Source organism: Chelonia mydas, chromosome 4 (assembly GCF_015237465.2).
Source record: "Chelonia mydas isolate rCheMyd1 chromosome 4, rCheMyd1.pri.v2, whole genome shotgun sequence".
In the NCBI taxonomy this organism is placed as follows: Eukaryota; Metazoa; Chordata; order Testudines; family Cheloniidae; genus Chelonia; species Chelonia mydas.
Genome location: NC_057852.1, coordinates 3,548,243 through 3,569,831, shown reverse-complemented (window position 1 = coordinate 3,569,831; position 21,589 = coordinate 3,548,243). Strand labels below are relative to the sequence as shown.

Sequence of the window (21,589 nt, the reverse complement as noted above, 5' to 3'; positions counted from 1 at the left end):
TGCTCCTGTCTGGGTAGACTCTGTGAGGCCCTGTTTTTGGTGTGAAGTGGAGGGTGCAGGGCACATTCACACTTCTGTTTTAACAAGGTTTCCTCCAGCTTCTAACAATAACCCCAGAGCCGGTATAAATGGTGTATGAGCCAGCTCCAGCAGCTGCCCCCCAGCCCTTCTCCAGGCTGAACTCCGCCTCAGGCCTGCTCTGAGTGTTAACTGCAGGGCCTAGCACTTACCAAATCCTAAAGCAATTGCATTTAATAATACTCTGCAGGAACTCTTCTTCCTGCTGCATGGAGCAGCAGAACTAACGATGTTCTGAATTGCGATTGGTTTTCTTACGTTTATTGCTGTTGATAAGTGCGTGTAATCTGCAGGATTCAGATCTGTGGAGGAAAACAGAGGAATGAATCCAAATATGACTGATTATTCTGATTTATTATTTGTACGGTGCTAGCTCGCAGGACCATCCAGCATGGAGCAAGTCTCCGCGATGCTAGCTGCTGTACAGATACATAATCAAAGCTGGTCCATGAGACAAAGGGTTTACAATCTAGGTACATTACTCTGGTCCTCAATGGATGCACAGAAAAAGCAGGCAGAGGAGGAGGTGAGAAATGATTTCTGACATGGGTGTTTATAATCCTACAACATGGAAAGGAGGACTTGTGGCACCTTAGAGACTAACAAATTTATTTGAGCATAAGCTTTCGTGAGCTACAGCTCACTTCACAACATGGGTTAGTCCTAGAGTCAGAGAGTTTAAGGCCAGAAGGGACCACCAGATAGGGTTACCACCTGGACAGTATTTGACTGGCCTGTCTGGTTTTTTATGGATTTGCCAGAAAATAATTTAATCTGCCGTGTTTTTTTACTTGAGTCTAAAGAATTGCATTATTCTCACAATACACTGGGATAGCTAATGGTAAAAGTTTGTGTCCAGCTAAAGATGCTGCAGTGTTCCCACTTCCACAGTTTAAGTGATAACAGATCAAAACTGTTGAAAATACAGCAGCTGTCTGCTCACCAACATGCAAGCGCATTGCACATGTGTGTGTAAGAGAGGTTTGAGTCATGTGGGAGTGAGGAGACGTGTGATGTTATTAATCTTATCTATATTGTATTCTCTCTCTGGATACTATAAGTGGCTGTTGAAGGGGGGATTGTGGAGTTGCCTTGTGTGTGGGGGGGTGAGTGCTGGATTTTTTGCGTTTCTAAGGTAGCAACCCAACCATCAGATCATCCAGTCCAGCCTGTACATCACAGACCACCAACACCACCCAGCACCCGCACACTATCCCCAACAACCAAAACAAGACCAAAGTGTTACACCCTAGAGGAGAGTAGCCTGTTCTTACCACAGCCGTGAGGAGGGGGACCGAGGTGCACCAATATCTGCAATGGCAGGGAAAGGATTAAATAAATAAGATGTACCCAGATAACCCTGGCCTGGAACAAGCAGCAGCCAACTCATGAGCCTGATCCAAAGCCCAGTGGAAAGACACCCATTGACAGTAATGGGCTTTGGGTCAGGCCCCAAATTATCCACATCACTGCTCTACACACATTGTCTTGTAACGTGGTCAAGACTGGCCAGTGCATTGTGCTGGTGACGGGTGTGAGCCTGCCAGCCCTGCAGACTGGAACATTCTCATTGTGCACAGAACATGGAAAGGGCAGTAGTGCAGGATTCCCAAACATCAGCGCCTGATCATTGGCCTCCACCGCAGTGTGGAATGGGCAAGAGGCAGTTAATCTCCATGCCTCTTCACTTGCAAAAAGTTCCCTTGGGGGGGTTTGAGGCTGCTGCCACACACCTTTCTCCATCTCCCCCTTGGCCGGGAAAACACTGCCAGCAGGATAGCGCTACATTCAAAACCTCCCACAAACTGAGGTCGACATGGAGGTCACTTGGGGAGCATTTTCTTCTTCAAGACAGCAGCTCTCAGTGAGCCTGAACAGTGGCTCCAGCCCAACCTCTGGGAGCCAGCTGTGTCTCCGGGATTCTCGTACCTGTCGAGTACAGGTCTCTCTGCCCTCCTTGAAAGAATCACTGCTTTGCCTGCTGTCTCAGCTGTGTTGCTTTGGTCCAACAACCCCAAATTCTGGGGAGACTGAAGTTCCTCTGTGCTTGAACTGGAGCAATAACTATTTACACATTTCATCATAGCTAATCAATTACAATTGCACAATGACCTTTCAGCCATGAGAGCATGTGGGTCAGGGGGAAGGGCAAAGATGCAGATGTTTTCATCTGGATTCACAAAGTCTGGGGGGATTCATCACAGCCCTTATAGCACAGGTCCCCAAACTGTGGGGTGCACCCCCGTAGGGGGGTGCTGAGGAACATTTGGGGGGGGAGGGGAAGGCGTGGCTGGGCACTGGGCTAGCCCCCATGGATGGCAGGGAGGAAGCGTCACTCAGCTCTGCTCCTGGCCCTGGCCCCGGCTGCTGGCCCAGTGCCCAGGGCTCTGATCCTAGCCCTAGACCCGGGGGCTCCACTGTTGGTCTCAGCCCCTGGCTGAGTCTCAGCTCCCAGCCCAGCCCTGATCCCAGAGCCACAGCCCCGCTCCTGGCCCCAGGGGAGGCAGACAAAGGTAAGTGGGGGCATGAGGTAAAAAGTTTGGGGACCACTGCCTTATAGACTTCCCTTTCCACTATGCACGCTCCTTAACTCACCATAGGCCCTAAGAACACTTGCTGTCAGTGTCTTTGTTTAACGGACTCACCTTGTTGCATCATTATGAATAAGAACAAGCCAATTCCCTGGAATTTGGCACCATTTAAGGCCGTTTATGCCATGTACCTGCAGTTGCCATGTACTTGCCAGTTGCAAGCCAGTCATTGATTAGAGAATAATGTACATTGGTTAGGGTTTTTTCTAAGGTTGGCCTGTACGTGCAAGTTGGGATGCTTTCTACTAGACAAGATAATTTTAGACCGATGTTACATCATGGAAAATGTTTAAACAAAAGTTTGGTTTCAGAGTGAGTTGCATAACCACGATTACTTGTTCTACTAGGGAACTGGCCCAGTAATTAAAACGGGAAGAGGTTATTCAGTGGAATAACTAAGTCATAGTTGCAGAACTGGCTATAACAGATGAGGTGGTTGCCAAAGTCAGCAAAATATTAGAGGCCGCAAAAAGGATAGTGTTTGTAGGCTGTAAGGGCATACGTTTTCCAGTTTGTCCGGAGCAGAGAGTCATCTCTGCACAGCAGTATTCATGGAGCTGATCTGGGACAGCTCAGTGAAGAGCCAAGAACAAAGTATCTTCCTTTTAAAATAAAAACTTGCAAACAGCTAATTGCAATGGGAGCCGCCCAGCCAGAGTGATTACAGAGGAGAGCGCAGCTAAGTGGGAGCTTCAGGCCAGCTGCTGTGGCAGGTGCTATGCGACGGGATTCCCCAGATGTTACTGTGCTCAAACCCACACACCTGCACCCCCAGAATCATACAATAAACCCAATGCCATTGATTAAAATGCACGGACAAGCCAAGGGAATTCCATTCTTGGCCGGGCCTGCTATGGACATCGATAATGAAGCTCTTGTAGAACAGGACTGGGGGACACAGGTTCAGGTACGCAGAGCGCAAGCTGGGCATGTAGACCGCAAGCTCTCTGGGACAGGGCTGCCTGTTGTTCTGTGTTTGTACCTGGCACAGTGGGGACCCGGTCCAGGGCTGGAGCTCCTAGGTGCTACCACAATACAAACAATCAACACAAATTAGGACAAAGTTTTCAAATTTCTGTGGTTAACTTGTGGCAGCTACGTCCGCATTTAGACACCTGCGTGAGCTGTTTCCCAGCAGCTGGAGGCTCTAGGGTGGTACAATGGCTGTTGAGTTCAACATGAGGTAAGGGGGCTTAGCACCTAGGAGATATGCTCCGCACTTCAGAAGATCCAGCTCTCCACTTCTCCCCTTTGCAATCAGGAGTTGGGCTGCTTTCCACGTACGCCAGGAAAATATGTACGTTCAGTGAGAACATGTGCCCTGTGCCTTGTGTTGGCACGTAGCTTCCTGTGGGACACGGTCAATGGCCACTGCCCGCCTCAGCTGTGGAGGGGGAGGAGAAATGAGATAGTCCAAAAGCATCATTATGACTTTGCAAAACACAGGGACAAAAGCTTCCTTGGGCTTGTTAAGGCTGATACAAGAACAAAGGAGACAGCTATGGTAGGAGGTGTAGAAAAATAATCTATATTCCATAGATATGCAACAGAATGCCCCTACACATAAGATATAACAGTGCTCCACGCACTTCACTCACCTCCCCATTCACTTCTGGATCCAGTTTCCTATCCATATCTGAGTGTTAGCTCTAAGGATATGGAGCACATTGGTTACTAAGGGTCTGATCCTGAAGACATGGGGTGAAATCCAGGCTCCATTGGAGTCAATGGAAAAACTTGCACTGGCTTTAATGGGGCCAGGATTCCACCCATAAACATCACATAAGAGGGGATCACTGCCATGATTCAGGGCTGCAAGATCAGATCCAAACAGATGGCTTTTATGAGGCATTGTTTTACACAACAAGTTTTCAAACAGAGGGCTTGTTGACACTTGAAATCATAGAATATCAGGGTTGGAAGGGACCACAGGAGATCATCTAGTCCAACCCCTGCTCAAAAGCAGGGCCAATCCCCAATTTTTGCCCCAGAGCCCAAAACGGCCCCCTCAAGGATCAAACTCACAACCCTGGGTTTAGCAGGCCAATGCTCAAACCACTGAGCTATCCCTCCCCTTAATGCTGTAGCTGGGCTGCTGCACCAATGGGAGGGGTTCTCCCATATTAAATAATATTACAAATAATTTCTACTCTGCAGCGTGACTCTGTGAACTGGGGATCCATATGGATTATGTCTCAGCAGTTTCCATATCAGATGCAGGGCCAGATTTAGGGGCTGGGGACCCCAGTGACAGCCTGGAGTGCCAGGCTTGGAGAGGCACCGGGCTTGGGGGGCGGTTTTTGTTGTGAGCGACAAAAGGGAAAATAAGATGTTTGAAGTAACATGTTTCAGGTATTCCATGTGTGGATTCATTTTTCACTAACCTCCTAGAATGTTCTGGACCTTTGTAGACTCTCATGGAACCACCAGACTTTCTGAGAACTACATTCTCCTTGAAGCTCCTAGAATGTGTTCAGCCTCGCCCTCATGAGTAAGGCTACATTTAAGACACCGGCATTTTTAGTAAAAGTCACGGACAGTCATGGGCAGTAAAAAAAAATTCCCGACCCGCGGCTGGTCCATGACTTGTACTATACCCCAGGCTAAATCTTGGAGAGTGGGGCAGCCTGGGGGGCACCGCAGGTGCTTGGGAAAGTCTGGGGGGTGCCATGGGTGCTGGGGGGGGCACTGCAGGTGCTGGGGGGGGCAGGGGGCGGTGCGTGGCCTGGGACCCCCACTGACCATGGCCAATCGGAGCTGCAGGGGCAGTGTCTGCAGATGGAGGCAGTGCGCAGAGCCCCCTGGCTGCACCTCCCCCTAGGAACCAAAGGATGTTGCTGCTTCCGGGGAACCCCACCCCCGAGGTAGGGGGCAGTGGCAGTGGCCTGAGACTGCCCCAGCAGCAGCCAGTGCAGCTGGCTTCTGCAGAAGTAACGAAAAGTATATAAGGGGTGGGATGTTGCCCGTCAGTCAGTGAGACTGGGCAGCACAGCATGGGGAGGAGGTGACCAGCCCTCTGCGGTGAAAGAAGTGGTTTGGGACTATTTAGAAAAGCTGGATGAGCACAAGTCCATGGGGCCGGATGCGCTGCATCCGAGAGTGCTAAAGGAGTTGGTGGATGTGATTGCAGAGCCATTGGCCATTATCTTTGAAAACTCATGGCAATCGGGGGAAGTCCCGGAAGACTGGAAAAAGGCTAATGTAGTGCCCATCTTTAAAAAAGGGAAGAAGGAGGATCCTGGGAACTACAGGCCGGTCAGCCTCACTTCAGTCCCTGGAAAAATCATGGAGCAGGTCCTCAAGGAATCAATTCTGAAGCACTTAGAGGAGAGGAAAGTGATCAGGAACAGTCAGCATGGATTCACCAAGGGCAAGTCATGCCTGACTAATCTAATTGCCTTCTATGATGAGATAACAGGCTCTGTGGATGAGGGAAAGCAGTGGATGTGATATATCTTGACTTTAGCAAAGCGTTTGACACAGTCTCCCACAGTATTCTTGCCAGCAAGTTAAAGAAGTATGGGCTGGATGAATGGACTATAAGGTGGATAGAAAGCTAGCTAGATTGTCGGGCAGGTAGTTTGGGGCGGGAGGGATAGCTCAGTGGTTTGAGCATTGGTCTGCTAAACCCAGGGTTGTGAGTTCAATCCTTGAGGGGGCCATTTAGGGATCTGGGGCAAAAATTGAGGATTGGTCCTGCTTTGAGAAGGGGGTTGGACTAGATGACCTCCTGAGGTCCCTTCCAACTCTGATATTCTGTGTGATCAATGGGTTGATGTCTAGTTGGCAGCCAGTATCAAGCAGAGTGCTCAAGTGTCGGTCCTGGGGCAGGTTTCATTCAACATCTTCATTAATGATCTGGAGGATGGTGTGGATTGCACCCTCAGCAGATGACATTAAACTGGAAGGAGAGTTAGATACGCTGGAGGGTAGGGATAGGATACAGAGAGATCTAGACATATTAGAGGATTGGGCCAAAAGAAATCTGATGAGGTTCAACAAGGACAAGTGCAGAGTCCTGCACTTAGGATGGAAGAATCCCATGCACCGCTACAGACTAGGGACCAAATGGCCTGGCAGCAGTTCTGCAGAAAAGGACCTAGGGGTTACAGTGGACGAGAAGCTGGATATGAGTCAACAGTGTGCCCTTGTTGCCAAGAAGGCCAATGGCATTTTGGGCTGTATAAGTAGAGGCATTGCCAGCAGATCGAGGGACGTGAACGTTCCCCTCTATTCAACATTGGTGAGGCCTCATCTGGAGTATTGAGTCCAGTTTTGGGCCCCACACTACAAGAAGGATCTGGAAAAATTGGAAAGAGTCCAGTGGAGGGCAACAAAAATGATTAGGGGGCTGGAGCACATGACTTATGAGGAGAGGGTGAGGGAACTGGGATCGTTTAGTCTGCGGAAGAGAAGAATGGGGGGGGGGGGGGATTTGAGAGCTGCTTTCAACTACCTGAAAGGGGGTTCCAAAGAGGATGGCTCTAGACTGTTCTCAGTGGTAGCAGATGACAGAACGAGGAGTAATGGTCTCAAGTTGCAGTGGGGGAGGTTAAGGTTGGATATTAGGAAAAACTTTTTCACTAGGAGGGTGGTGAAGCACTGGAATGTGTTACCTAGGGAGGTGGTGGAATCTCCTTCCTTTGAAGGTTTTAAGATCAGGCTTGACAAAGCCCTGGCTGGGATGATTTAGTTGGGGATTGAGATGCCAGGGATATCTATCAAACCTCTAGCTGCACTGGGATGATCACTTCTGCCTAAAGCCTGGTCTATGTTGTTCCGTTTCAGATATTTTCCCATCAAGTTTGCCCCTTGCTGCAAACTAGATTGCAATTGAGGTTTTCGCTTCCTATACTGAGTTCCTGAAGGTTTGGTGGGGCCATGGTGGGGCTGCATAGGGCACCAAAATGTCTAGGGACGGCCCTGTTGCCTCAGGTGCCATTTCATCTAGGGCCAGCCCTGATCAGATGAACATAGAGTACAAATAATTCTGTGTTTTCTCTAACTGCCAGTACTGCTCTAGGTTCGGAGGGTCAGGCTGGGTTATTTCCTTCCCTCACTCATCATCACTGATGCTAAGATTTCTGTACTTAAATGAGGTCCTCAGTCACACTTGTGCGGCCTCATTGTCTCAGTGATTTGCCTGGGTGTAACTAATGGGAAGTCAGTGATGTAGCCCACAGAGCGAGCTTTAGCATTTATTTTATTCAGCAGTAACGCAAAGGACCTTCAGGCCTGTCCCCTCTACAACATTGGCTTTAGCAGTTAGCATAAGGCTAGAGGCCTATGGACTTTGGCACAGACAAATGACCCGATGGTCACCCCAAATTTTGGGGACCTGGGAATAGAGTGTTTAAGGGGGAAATTTGTTCATAACGACACCAGCCAATCACAGGAACATGAGCTAACACCAGCTTCTGGATAGGATGGGAACATCTGCAGCTGTCTAACCACAAGAGGGCCATGGCAACGAACTGATGTAGAATCATAGAATATCAGGGTTGGAAGGGACCTCAGGAGGTCATCTAGTCCAACCCCCTGCTCCAATCAGGACCAATCCCCAATTTTTGCCCCAGATCCCTAAATGGCCCCCTTAAGGATTGAACTCACAATCCTGGGTTTAGCAGGCCAATGCTCAAACCACTGAGCTATCCCTCCCCCTGTATATGAGAATAAATTGAGATCATTAGTGTACTAACCTATAGGACAAGGGCACCCCAGCATTAGTAATGTGAGGAAATACAAATAAGGAAGAGGGGAGAACCCCCTACAGAATATACATTAGGCATGGTGGCATCAGCATAACGTATTATAAAAGTTGTATCCCAGCCCTTGGGCAGGAGGAGAGAGAGATGTAGCCCTTGGGAGGTGCCGCTGGTGATGATGAGGAAGAGGATGGGGATGAGGAAGATGATGGCTGACATTTCGGGCTGTTCTGCGAGGGATGATGTGAGTATGGATGTGCAGATGTACTTTCTGTATTATCTCTCTCTACCGTGCTGGGTTAGAGCCCTTGTGACTGTGCTGAATGTATTAAGCTACTGTAAGTACAGAAGGGTTCCTGTAGTGGGAGGGTTGCAGCTGGGCACATTGGGGTTCCCAACAGAACAGTAATTTTAATAATACTGGGCCTGATCTTGGGACAAGAACCTGTCAAACCTCAGAGTGATAACTGGGGATTCTTAAGTAATCAATATAATTAAGGATCCAATTCTGTCATTGAGGTCATCGGTTCCATGACTTTAACGGACCTCTGTGACTTCTTTGGCTTCAGCCCACTGCAGCAGGGGGCTGGAGCAGTTGTCAACCCACCGTAGGAGCAGTGGGCCAGGGCCAGAGCAGCCACCGCTGGAGCAGCCCTTGGGGCTGACGGGCAGCCCCCATGCGCAGGAGCAGCGGCCGGTCTGGAGCAGCAGTCAGTGGTCAGCCACCAGCAGGCCTCCAATGTTAGTCCCCTCAGGATATTGTTAGTAAAAGTCACGGACAGGTTACCAGCTTCTATGGATTTTTGTTTATTGCCCGTGATCTGTCCATGACTTTTACTAAAAATATGCGTGACAAAATATTAACCTTAACTATAATTAACATGATTCATAGACTGGGCTACGGTGAACAATTATGTTCATTAAGCACAAGTGGGCATAAAGTCTCTTTCAGCTGGGTTGGCTCCTGCAATAAAAACTTACTGTCACTTGACTCAACAGACCAGCTCTGTGTGAGCAAGGGGTTGCTATTCCTTACAAAGACACAGTAGTTGTTCAGAGTAGAGCTACACCATCACTGCATACCAGCATCTGGCTACCGCAAGATGACTCAGCACTGCAGAGCTAATTAGTAACGAGCAAGCAAACCAGTTAATCAGGTGGCATGAGGCAGCCACGCCCTAGCCTGCACAGAAACCTAGCTCTCCGTGGCCCCTTCCTGAGAGAGATACCCCTGAGATTCAAATCCAAGGGCCAGGTTTTTAAAAGTGTTTAGGTGCCTTCCATTCAAATCCAGGAGAATTAGTACCTAGGCACTTTTGAAACTCTCACTTGGCTCCTATCTGCGCCTTTAGGTGCCTAAACACCTGTTTTGTACACGCCTTATATCCGAAAGGCTGAACTGGGAAACTGGGCTTGGCGAAAACGTTGCTCAGGCTACAGAACTAATTCTTCTTTCCTTGGGGAGGGTCACTCCCAGCTGGGATTTTTAAAGCTTCAAAAACTGCAGCTTGTAGCAGAACTTTCAGCAGGGCAGGCTGAATGAAAGAACAAAGAGTTGAGAAACCTTCCAAGGTTTTTCTGCTCCCTGCTGGGGCTTTTCTGCAAGGCAGAGTAGATGGGTGGGCCTGAAAGCAGTCACTAGAGTTAGCTAACTTGAGGTAAAATCCGAGTGAAGACAAGGCAGTTTGTAGCATTCACATGAGTTCACAGGTCCACACAGACCCCAGCCTCCCCCATAGTCTTTACTTCGACCTTCTAACACGAAAATGACAAACTGCCTTGTCTCCACTAGGATCCTGTTAGTTCCTTTTCTCCTAGTGAAGATGAATGCTGACAGCCCAAGGCTCCCCAGTCAAGTACGGGCCCCAAATCCTCCGGCTCCTAGAAGCCGTACAACTTCCCTCGGAAGTGGCGGTGGTACACTGTAAAGCCCATCAAAGGGAGGATCAAGGTGTGGCCAGAGGTAATGCCCGGGCAGATAGAGAGGCTAAGCATGCTGCCACCCTGCCATCCCCTCAGACTGAGAACGCCCATATGCATGCCCTTATCCCATCAGTAGGGGAGCTTCCAACCCCTCAGTACTCTGGGGAGGAGAGACAGCTAACTGACAAACTCGGTCTCCGGGAAAAGGAGGGATGGCTCCATTCCCCAGAAGGGAAGGTCCTCTTACCAAAGGGCCTAATCCAGCCAGTGCTGCAGAAACTACATCAGACCACTCATGCTGGCAGGGAAGCACTCATCAAACCACTCATGCTGGCAGGGAAGCACTTATCCAACTAATGGGAAAATACTTTATCACTTCCGGACTCCGACCCCTGGCTGCCCAGGTACAAGCGGACTGCTTAGTCTGCCAAAAGAATAACCCCCGACCAGGACATCCTGTGCCACCAGCTGCCCTAGAACCCACTCCGGGCCCCGGACAGGTGTGGCAAATAGACTTTACTGAGTTTCCCCGGACCCAAGGGTTCAAATATCTCCTTGTTATAGTGGATCGGTTCAGCGGATGGCCAGAAGCCTTCCCATGCCGTAACTGCACTGCCAGAACGGTGGCCCTCAAGTTTGTGAAGGAGATCATTCCTCGCTTTGGACTCCCCCGTGGATGGAATCTGACAACTGGACACACTTCACGTCAAAAATCATTCAAAGCATCTCACATGCCTTACAGATCCCCTGGAAACTCCATACGCCCTGGAGACCGCAAGCCAGTGGGGTAGTGGAGCGTACCAATCAGACCCTTAAACGGCATCTCTCAAAAGTGTGCCAAGAAGCCTCACTGTGATGGTCTGATGCTTTGCCCCTCGTCCTACTGCGTATCCGCGTTCTCCCAAAGGGTAGATTAGGGCTCAGTCCCTTTGAAATTATGTTTGGAAGGGCATGGCCTATGAATGGCACCCCGGTTCTGTCAGGGGAATGGGAGTTGGGTAATGGTTTTTTGTCTCAGTATATGTGTTCCCTGTCTGCTGTTCTCTTGTCTCTTCACAGGTATACCAAGGATTCCCAGCCTCTCCCCTTGGACTCTCCCGTCCACTCCTTACAGCCCGGCGACTCCGTGCTTGTTCGCACCTGGAAAGACGAGCCTCTCCAGGAAAAGTGGAAAGGACCCTATACCGTCCTGCTGGTCTCCCATACAGAGGCAAAGATGGAGGGACACAAGAACTGGATCCATCACTCTCGTCAGAAGGCAGGACCCGCCCCCTCGTCAGCAGAACAGTGGACCGTCCAACCTGCTGACTCCTCATCTAGTGACGATCTCGGGCTAAAGCTACTGTTTAAAAGACACAAATAGCGGACACCTTAAAGCCAAAACGGGCCCACCCAGGTACTGGAGACCCTGGGTTGGGAAGACTCTGGTGATAATTATTTGGGTAACATTGTTATTCTCTGTATTGGTATTTCCAAACTGTGCATATCGGGAGCATAACTCCTTTGTTTCGCTTGCGCACCATGTTGCTACTTTAACAAACCAGACTGATTGCTGGGTATGTGCTCCAACTCCACTGTCCCCCCAAATGGGAATGCCCCTTGACATGCTGCCCCTGACCCTAGCAGAATTAGCCACCACCAAAGAGCAGGAAAGAACGGACTCACTGTTCTGGAATAAGACCTCTTTACAGCAGGCCACCTATCAGGACCAGGAGTATTCAGTTGCAGTACTCACTGAGGGAGTGTTATGTTTTACCCGAAACCAATCTGATCACTTTGGGCGTCCTGTGGGAAAAAGCTCCTGTGTTATTACACGGGGGCTGATGGGTATTGGATAAAGACCAACAGGGGAGGCCAACAGTGTGGGTGTAATGGTTCCTCCCCTTTTACGGAAACTCTTACAAATAATCTTACCACAAAAGAGGGGTTTGGAAATGTAACTTACCGTCCAGTTAACATCTCCACTGTAGCAAGCCAATGGTGGGTTTGTAGTGGTCCCTATGGCGAGTGTAATTTGAACGGCACAATTAGAAACGCCCCCACTTGTACCCAATCAGGAGGCTGGGATGCCCCCCTAGGGGCACATGAACTGTTTGGAAAAGCAGCCTTAAATATCCCAGGAATCCCCTTAAGAAACAGTCCTTACTGGGCCCTACAGGGTCACTATTTTGTATGTGGCCGAAAGGCTTACAAGGTGCTGCCAGCCAACTGGACAGGTAGCTGTTATATAGCTCATGGAGTTCCTCATCTTTCCATAACTGCCACACTGCCCAAAGGAGAGATTAGAAATGCCCGAGACACCTCTGTTGAGTCACGAGAAAAGACCCTGTGGCGACTGACTACGGCATTGGAGGGCAATATGAAGAATCCCCTCACAACCGAGAAGCTTGTCGGGTGCTCTGTACTGGGAATAGCGCCACTGTTTACCGGGCCAGCCATGGCATGTATAGGCCACTATACTGTAAGGCTGCAAATGGTACTTGAGAAAGTTGCCTTAGAGTTAGAGGACTCAGTTAGTGATTTAGGGTCAGCAGTAAAAACATTAAATAAAGAGGTACAGCAGCTCAGGACGTTTTCCCTCCAAAACAGGCTGGCTTTGGACTATCTCTTGGCATCCCAAGGAGGGGTTTGTGCCCTCGTCGGGCCCCGATGTTGTGTATAGGTAAATGATAGCAGTTATGAGATCTATGAAAAGGTGGTACAGGCTGAGGCCCATGCCCGAGCCGGAGCACAGGTTGCCTATACTGCCCCAGAGAGCGATTGGTTGCAAACCTTGTTTTCAGGCTGCGTTTGTCGTCTTGGCTTGGTGGTTTATTTAGCCTGCTATTGAAAATTCTCTTTCCTGTATTGCTTGTATTACTGGTATTATGCTGTGCAGTATCATGTGTTAGGGCCCTTTTGCAGAAGTTAATAAGTCATTCTCTTCAGGGCTATCACAAAGTGCTTATGCAAAGTCCTATTGTAAAGAAATAAGTAGCCCAAGTGAGAAAACTCAGAGCCAAGGCTGTTGAGTGTTCTCAAAGGGGGGAGTTGTTGGGGACATTGGGGCATGGCCACTAGGTAACTCGAGGGGATGGAAGACCACGAGAGTCGATGAAGCCCCCTCGCACTAGGCCCAGGTGTCCTTGGCGCCCCCTCCCGCCTGGAGGCACTCGCAGCAGCTCTGCGTACTAGGCCCAAGTGTCCTTGGCCCCCCCAGCCTGGAGGCACTCGCAGCAGTTATGCTGAGAATCTGCAACAATGTGCTGCAGAGTCAGGCTGCCTGAAACTAAACAAGGCCAAACAGGGCAGATATGAAAGAACAATGCTGAATAAAGCAGCTTTATGTATAGGTTAACAAATGATACAAAAAACAAGGGAACTAGCTGGGAACTGGATTGGCTGGCTATATGGATACTTGGGGCAGCTTGCTATTGGATAAGTATGCTGAAGAAAGGATGTATAAAAGCCTGTGTAACTTCCTGCTCTGGGTACAGGATTTGAGATTCAAATCTCCCTGTACCTATTTGAAGCTTCAAATAAACTTTTCTGCTTCTCCACCCCGTTGTGATTATTGGGTGTAGCACACGGGGTAATGAACCACTCAAGCTGTTGTTCAGCCTCTCGGCACTGCGTGCCGGCAACACCATGGATAAAAATGGGGACAATACCCCCTCACCTCATAGCCATTTGTGAAATGCCTTACTATTTGTAAAGCACTAAGCATGACCCAAGAACTTCTTAATGCCAGCTGGCAAAGGGGCACAGAGCGGGTGCATAGAGGTTACAAGAATATCCTGATTCTGGTATGTACCTGTGACCGGTTCGGTCATGGAGACCCCCTTGGGACTGTCACCTGATGTGCTGAGACTACCTCTGTGGCCTGTTTTCTCTGCCAGTTTGGATCTCCAGAACCCTGCCTTGTTTAGCCAGACACTCCAGTCTACTCCAACACAGACCCAGGGTCTGAGCCACACACCGCAAAGCTGCAGACTTGACTGAAAACCACTTAGCACCTTATCTCCAGCACCCAGACACCCAGCTTCCAATGGGATCCAAACCCCAAATGAATCCATTTTACTCTGTATAATGCTTATACAGGGTAAACTCATAAATTGTCCATCCTCTATAACACTGATAGAGATATGCACAGCTGTTTGCTCCACCAGGTATTAATTACTTACTCTGGGTTAATTAATAAGCAAAAGTGATTGTATTAAGTATAAAAAGTAGGATTTAAGTGGTTCCAAGTAATAACAGACAGAACAAAGTTACCATGCAAAATAAAACAAAACACGCAAGTCTAAGCCTAATACATTAAGAAACTGATTACAGATGAAATCTCACCCCCAGAGATGTTCCAATAAGCTTCTCTCACAGACTGGACTCCTTCCTAGCCTGGGTCCAGCAATCACTCACACCCCCGTAGTTACTGTCGTTTGTTCCAGTTTCTTTCAGGAACCTCTTTGGGGTGGGAGAGGTGCGTGTTTTGTTTTATTTTGCATGGTAACTTTGTTCTGTTTGTTATTACTTGGAACCACTTAAATCCTACTTTTTATACTTAATACAATCACTTTTGCTTATTAATTAACCCAGAGTTGTTGCAACCAGGGCCCTATGGTTGCACCAGGCCTTGTACAGAGGCGGTCAAGTGGGGTATCTATGGGAAGGTTGTAGTTTGCTGGTTATGATTATGCTGTCGGTAGGTGTAACATTTTTGTATTTGAAGTTATGAATATTGGCTAGGTACTTGTATCTCAATGTGTTTGATTCTAAGTAGTCTCAGTGAAGCATTTGGTCAGCTTCTTGAGAAAGGACTATTCTCAGAAAGTGCCCAATCAAGAAACACTTAAACTGACAATGGACTTTGAGAAACGCCAGTCCACACCTGAACTTTCCTGGGAATGTTCAAACTAACATGTAAACAATGGCGTCAGCCCGCAAAAAGCTGAATCATTCATGGATATGTGATGTGTCCAAGTGGCTACAGACTCCATCTTGTTGCTGTGACTTTGCACAGAAGAACAAAAGGGTTTCCACCCACAAGAGGGAGAATATAAAAGGCCCTGGAAGTCTCTCCATTTTGTCTTCAGCTGGCTTTGGATGGGCAGCGTAAATAAGATAGGGGGGCTACAAATCAAATGAGTAAGGATACAAAGAAATAGCAAACAGCTACTCACTCAGGCAACACTCTCCCTCCTAGGCACTGGATGAGGCAAGCGCCTGTGGGAAAAGTAGTATGTGATCCTGTCAATACAGACTGCATGGTCATGCAGGCACACAACGGGGCCAGGTGAAGGTGTCATGGGTAACCTTAATTCTGTCGTGTCCTAACTTCTGAGTGCCTGACTTTGCAACCACAATATTCTAACTTTTTAAAAGTTTTTATTTATTTATTTATTTATTTTTTAATGTAACTTGGAAAGACCCTTTAAATCACCATTTTGCTACAGTTTCATGTGGCTGTTCACTGGAAGCATTAGGACCCTACCAAATTCATGGTCCATTTTGGTCAATTTCGTGGCCGGTGGTTTTAAAATTAGTCAATTTCACATTTTCAGATGTTTACATCTGAAATTTCATGTGTTATAAAACCCTGGGGGTCGTAACCCAAAAAGCAGTCAGGGTGGGTGGGTTGCAAGGCTATTGTAGGTGGGTGGTGGGATTACCACCCTCACTTCTGCCCTGCGGCTGGCAGGGGCACGGCCTTCAGAGCTGGGCAGCCAGCGCGGAAGGCTGCTGGCCAGGCACCCAGCTCTAAAGCCAGCACCACCACTAGCAGCAACGCAGAAGTGAGGGTCGTAGGGCATGGGGGGTGGGTTCCCATAGGTCCAGTTTCCCGGCAGTCTTCTGCCACAGTGGGGGGCTGACAGCTTGAGCCACAGCCTCCCCTCGTGGGGGTGGGGTTGTGTGATAGCTGGGTCTGCAGTCTCCCTGAAAAGGGGCGGGGTGACAGCTGGGGCTGCGGAGTTTCCTGCAGCTGGGGGAGATCCTGGAGGTGGGTCTGACCCACCCCAGGAGCGGTCCCTGCAAGGGAAGAGGACGTGTCATCCCTCCCCATCCCCAGTGGACCAGCAGCTGAAGCCCTGCGCAGGGTAGGAGGCCCCAGATGGGCACCAGCTTTCCCGGGGGAGATGAGATTTCATGGTCCATGACACGTTTTTCACGGTGGTGAATTTGGTAGGGCCCTAAGCATTATATAATCCAGGAAACTTGATTATGTTTCAGTACCTGCCTAACTTAACCAGAGGCATAAAACTTTGCTATGGCTGAGGGCAGGTCTGCTCTGAGCTTTGTGCCAGCAGAAAGTCTTTCCTGTGTCCTTATCTTATTTCTTTACTTATAAATTAAAACTGGAAAATGCCTTTTCAAAGCCAAGGGGACAGCCTGAGATGCCAATGTGCCAAACACTTGCAGCGCAGCATTACCGACTCTCTAGAGAGCATTTTACCACTCCATCTGGAGGCAGGCTACTTCTACATGAATGGCCCTTGTCCCAGCAGATCCCTGAGGACCCAGGCAAGTCTCTTGGGATCTGTAGCTTTATCACCAAACTCTCATGGGAATAAACAGCCACTGAAGGTCAAATCTTGCACACAGGAAGCTCCAAGAGCTGAAATCATGGGGTTTCGTGTCCCTGCTACAGGAATAACCCAAATAGGGGACCCTGGAACCCTGAATAAAGACTTAAGGATGGGTGACAGGCACTGGACTAGATCCTCAGCTGGTGTAAATGGGGGCTGCTCCATTGAAGTCAATGGGCCAGAACCTCAGCTGATGTCAATCAGTGCTACCCCCACTGAAATCAATGGAGCAGTGCTGATTCACGGTACTCAGACTGTGGTCCTCTGTATTTATTCTGAGTGCACTGATCTATCACGGGGCTCATTGCTCTGACCTGTGTTCTAGAGAGTGTCAGACAAGATGATCACTGTGGTTCTTCCTGACCTTGGAATCTGGGAATCCATGTAACAGATTCTGTTATGGAGCAGGACACAGGCAGTCTGACCCAGTAGTCAGCGCAGGAGTCATGTCTTGTGGGCAAAGCAGGTGTCCAGGTTGGGGAGCAAAGCCAAAGGTCAGCACCAGAGCCACCTGCCAGTTACCAGAACCATGGGTCAAGTCAGAGTCAGGAATCGAAGCTGAGCGTCCGAGCTGGGCTCAGGAGTCAGAGGCCAGGCTGGGAGTCAGGACTGGTAAGTGATGGTGGAATCAAGGTAAGGGCAGGAACTGGATGAGAGGCAAGGATCAAGCATGGAGCAGGAACACAGTGGGAACAGGAGCAAAGGCAGGGCTGAGGCAGGAGCAGAGTAGGAATCAGGAATAGGGTTGGAAGCACCCACATTAGGAAATCACCTTGTTACTCAGACAATTTTCTGGGCCTCATTTAGGCTTAAATAGTGTGGTTGGACCAATCAGTGGAGGCAGGTGATCCTCCAGTCAGAGCTTCCATGGGTGGTGCCATGGCTGAGCCTATAGGCCTACTAGCTTCTCAACCCCCAGGCTTTGGCAGATAGTGGGTGGAGACCAGGCTGTGGCAGCTATCTGGGCACTCCCAGGCCTGGGGTCAAGACCCATGGCATTAGCGTTAACCAAACAAACAGCATTTTGCCACATGAGCAGTGCTACAGACCCTGGACTGAAGTAGGTCAGGCTTTTAGAGGCTAAAAAATGCCCCTTGGACGGGGAATTTTCTGGGAGTGGCAAATAGCTTCATTTAGGCGTACAGGCTCTGGAAAGCAGTCTACCCATCGAAAGCCTGTTTACTTTGATCCATGAGGAGAGAGTCAGATTGTCAGGACTGTGATCTGACCAGAGTTCCGGGGCTGACAGCTGGATGCTGCACGTGTCCCGTTCCGTGGGAGCTGCTGAGCATTTTCAACTGTCGTTCGTTCGTTCTCCCCCAGCCCCTGTCTCATCTCTTAGTCCAAATCCACCCTGTTCCCTGGGCATCAGATGGGGGGGTAGGTGGGGGGAGGGAGCCCAGCAGCAGCCTGCTCAGATCAGCTGTTTGCTTAAACAGCAACCGCTGGCGCCTGTAGTGACTGCGAGTCAAAGCACTGGAAACAGTTGGTGGGTAACAAAAGTGAAGCAAATCGCTCCCTTGGATACATGTTTCTCCTTGGTCCCGCGGTTCCTGCATGGGTGTTATGCAGGCCAGGGAGGGAACGCGGCTGGGGGAAGTGAGGCAGGCAACGGGGGTAAAATTCAGAATTTGGGAGGGGACTGCTGGGGTGAAAGAGAAGGGCCAGGAACGCTACTGGCTGGTAATGCTCCTGGGAATCGCGCCAGGAGCGAGAAGGCAGCGTTGACCCCGGATGTGCATTGGCCCTTCCACACAGAAAGGAACTATTGGAGCAGAGCATAGGTGGCCTCTACGTCCCATAGGTGGCCTCTACTCAGCCACATTTCACAGCATCTACCGCTTATGTGTCCACCCAACTGCACTCCGATCCAGAGCATCGGCCTGCCTACTCCACCCTCAGCCCAAGGAAGTCCGTGGCATGATGCCCATTTCCTACGCTCAGTGGCCCATGCTTTGCAAAGGTGTGTGGCCCATGCCAATGCACGGCAGCCAAGGTCAGATTAAACTTTTGTGGGCCTAGCACCAAACCTATTTGTGGGCCCCCATGGAGGCAATGGTGCATGGTGCGGGGAGGTCGGTTCCCAGAGTGAGGGGCCAGCCAAGGGCAGCCCTGCTCTGCCCAGCCCAGTGCAGGGCACTATTTACAAACCGGCATTTGCCAGATGCCCAGTGGCCCGCCCGGCCATGTGCTGCCAGCATGCCCCTTGCCTTCGGGGGGCAGGCCAATGCCATGCCACACAGCCCCTTCCCCCCCCCACCCAACATCCCATAGGCACTGATTCTGTGGGTGCTTCGGGACTAGAGCACCCACAGCAAAAGGTAGTGTGCGCTGAGCACCCACCAGCGGCCCCGCCAATCAGCTCCTCCCCCTCGCCACCAGCACCTCCTGCCTGCCGCTGCTCAGCGGCGAGGGGGAGGAGCAGGAGCAGGAAGAGGCGAAGCGAGGGCGGAGGGTGCAGAATGAGGCAGGAAGAGGCGGGGTGGAGGTGGGGTCTTGGGGGAAAGGGTGGAGTGGGAGCAGGGCCTGGGACAAAGGGGGGGTCAAGCACCCCAGGGAAATCAGAAAGCTGGCACTTCTGCAACACCCCCCGCCCCCAACTCCCTATGGCTGGAGCCTCCCCCGGACCTGTTATGCCCATGCCCCCCCAGACTCCCACTCACAAAGGCACAGCTCCCTGCAGAGCACCACTCCTGCCCAGCGCCCCCCTGCCCACAGGCCCAGCGCCCCCCTGCCTGCAGCCCCACCACAACTGCCCAGCACCCCACAAAGAACCCCCACTCCCTAGTGCCCCAACACACACTGATCTTCCCCACCCCCTCACAGCCCAGCGCCTGCCCCCCCAGAGACCCACTCCCCCACGCCGTGCCTCCTGGCCGCCCTCACTGGCCTTGCTGGGAAGTGACTGTGTATGCCAGGGGTGGGGAATGGCTCCAGACCCTTGGGAGTGGCGCAATCAGCCAGGTCAAGGCCTGCCCCTGCCTCAGGACCCACTTTCCTGGAGGGGCCCAGCCAAGCCTCCCCCACTGTTCTCCCTTCTCCCCACAACTGGCCGAGACTGGCCAGGCTTCTGCACCAGTCCCAGGTGGCTCAGCTCCGGGGGTCGACGGTGGGAAGCAGAGACTGCCTGGAGCTGGAGGTGCACTGGGGTCCGGCCAGAGGGCAGAAAGGAGCTGGTGGGTGGGTCAGGGGGTGGAGAGGAGTTCTCGGCCAGCCAAGAGGAGCAAGTGATGGGTGAAGGGGAGCCAGCTGGCTTGCAGGTTCTCGGTGTGCAGGGCAAGCGGAGCAGGCTGGGGCCCCTTCTGAGCATGGGCCTGGCTCTGTGGCACCACTGACCCCATTGTAAACCCAGCACTGATGGCAGCTGAGGCTCTGACCTGGAAATCTGGAAAAAGACAAGGGAAAGATTAGATCCACAGGACACTCAATACAAAGGAGTAAACAACATCAAGCTGAAATTAGCTAACAGATCTGTGTGACGGAGTAGGGAGTGGGGCGAATTGACCGGGGAATATTGCAGGGGAGTTTTATTGGGACTGTCTGCATTGGTGATGGGATACCAGGGAGTGAATTCACTTGAGGGACATACCTGAGCATGTAACCTGAGCCCAGGAGGGGGGTTGGGGCCAGGTGACACCTTTTGTCCAGGAAACTGGACAAAGGCTGGAGGAGCCGGGGGGGGGGGGGGGGGGGGGAGAGGCTGGATGAGGTGGCTGGAGGGGGGTTTCAGTTTGAAGCTGGCTGGGGAAATGGAGGGAGCCCCAAGGCTGGGGTCTATAAGCTCCCTGCCCCCAGAAGGACCTGACTGAGGGGTCCTGTTTGTACCTACAAACTCTGTTTTGGACTGTGTTCCTGTTGTCTAATAAACCTTCCGTTTTCCTGGCTGGCTGAGAGTCATGGTGAATCACAGGAAGTAGGGGGTGCCGGGCGCTGTCTCCCCCACACTTCGTGACAATCTGCACATGAAATTAGTCACATTAAAGGAAAAGGGAAATATCCTCAGCTGCCAGTTTGCACCAGCTGGAGATCTGCTCCCGTAATACTTACCTGACCAGTGTTATCTGATTTTGAAGGGCCGTGCTTTGAAAAAATGGGAAAACAGATCAGGTCAAAGGCTTTTGGCTGTTCATGTATTGTGCAGAAGTTACATGCATATCACTGAGCGCAAAGCACATACAGCTTCTTGGCTGCACAATGTTTAGGTATCAGTCCTGTATGGAAAGACATATATAAGATTGCTTTAGTGAAGGCTGTGAATACAAGATTCAGGCTTGTGCTCTGCATGGTCACAGATGAGCTATCTTGCTAGGAAGGCTTTTAATAACAGAGATATTGTCATTTACATAAAGAACGAGGAGTACTTGTGGCACCTTAGAGACTAACAAATGCATGCATCTGATGAAGTGGGTTTTAGCCCACTAAAGCTTATGCCCAAATAAATTTGTTAGTCTCTAAGGTGCTACAAGTACTCCTGTTCTTTTTGCTGATACAGACTAACATGGCTACCACTCTGAAACCTGTCATTTCCTTGGAGATCAAATGAGTTCCACACAGCAAACTGCATCATATTCCAGTCTTTTATGACAAATAAATTCAGAGTGATTACAGAAATCTTTAACATTTATTAGCACATGATAAGCCCTGTTCCCAAGGGTCTCCTGATATACCAGCTCTGCTGCTTTTTTAAAAAGACTGGTTTCCATTGCATTACCCCAATGATATGCCAGTG

At 50.3% G+C, this 21,589-nt stretch overlaps 1 long non-coding RNA gene across 1 annotated transcript; it reads left to right on the top strand.

Moving 5' to 3' along the window:
• Positions 1 to 1,082: 1,082 nt before the first annotated feature.
• Positions 1,083 to 12,387, top strand: LOC122465723. The gene is made up of 3 exons (XR_006290746.1): positions 1,083 to 1,093; positions 4,014 to 4,019; positions 12,220 to 12,387. It is a non-coding gene; the product is annotated as an uncharacterized LOC122465723 (long non-coding RNA).
• The last annotated feature ends 9,202 nt before the right edge of the window (positions 12,388 to 21,589 follow it).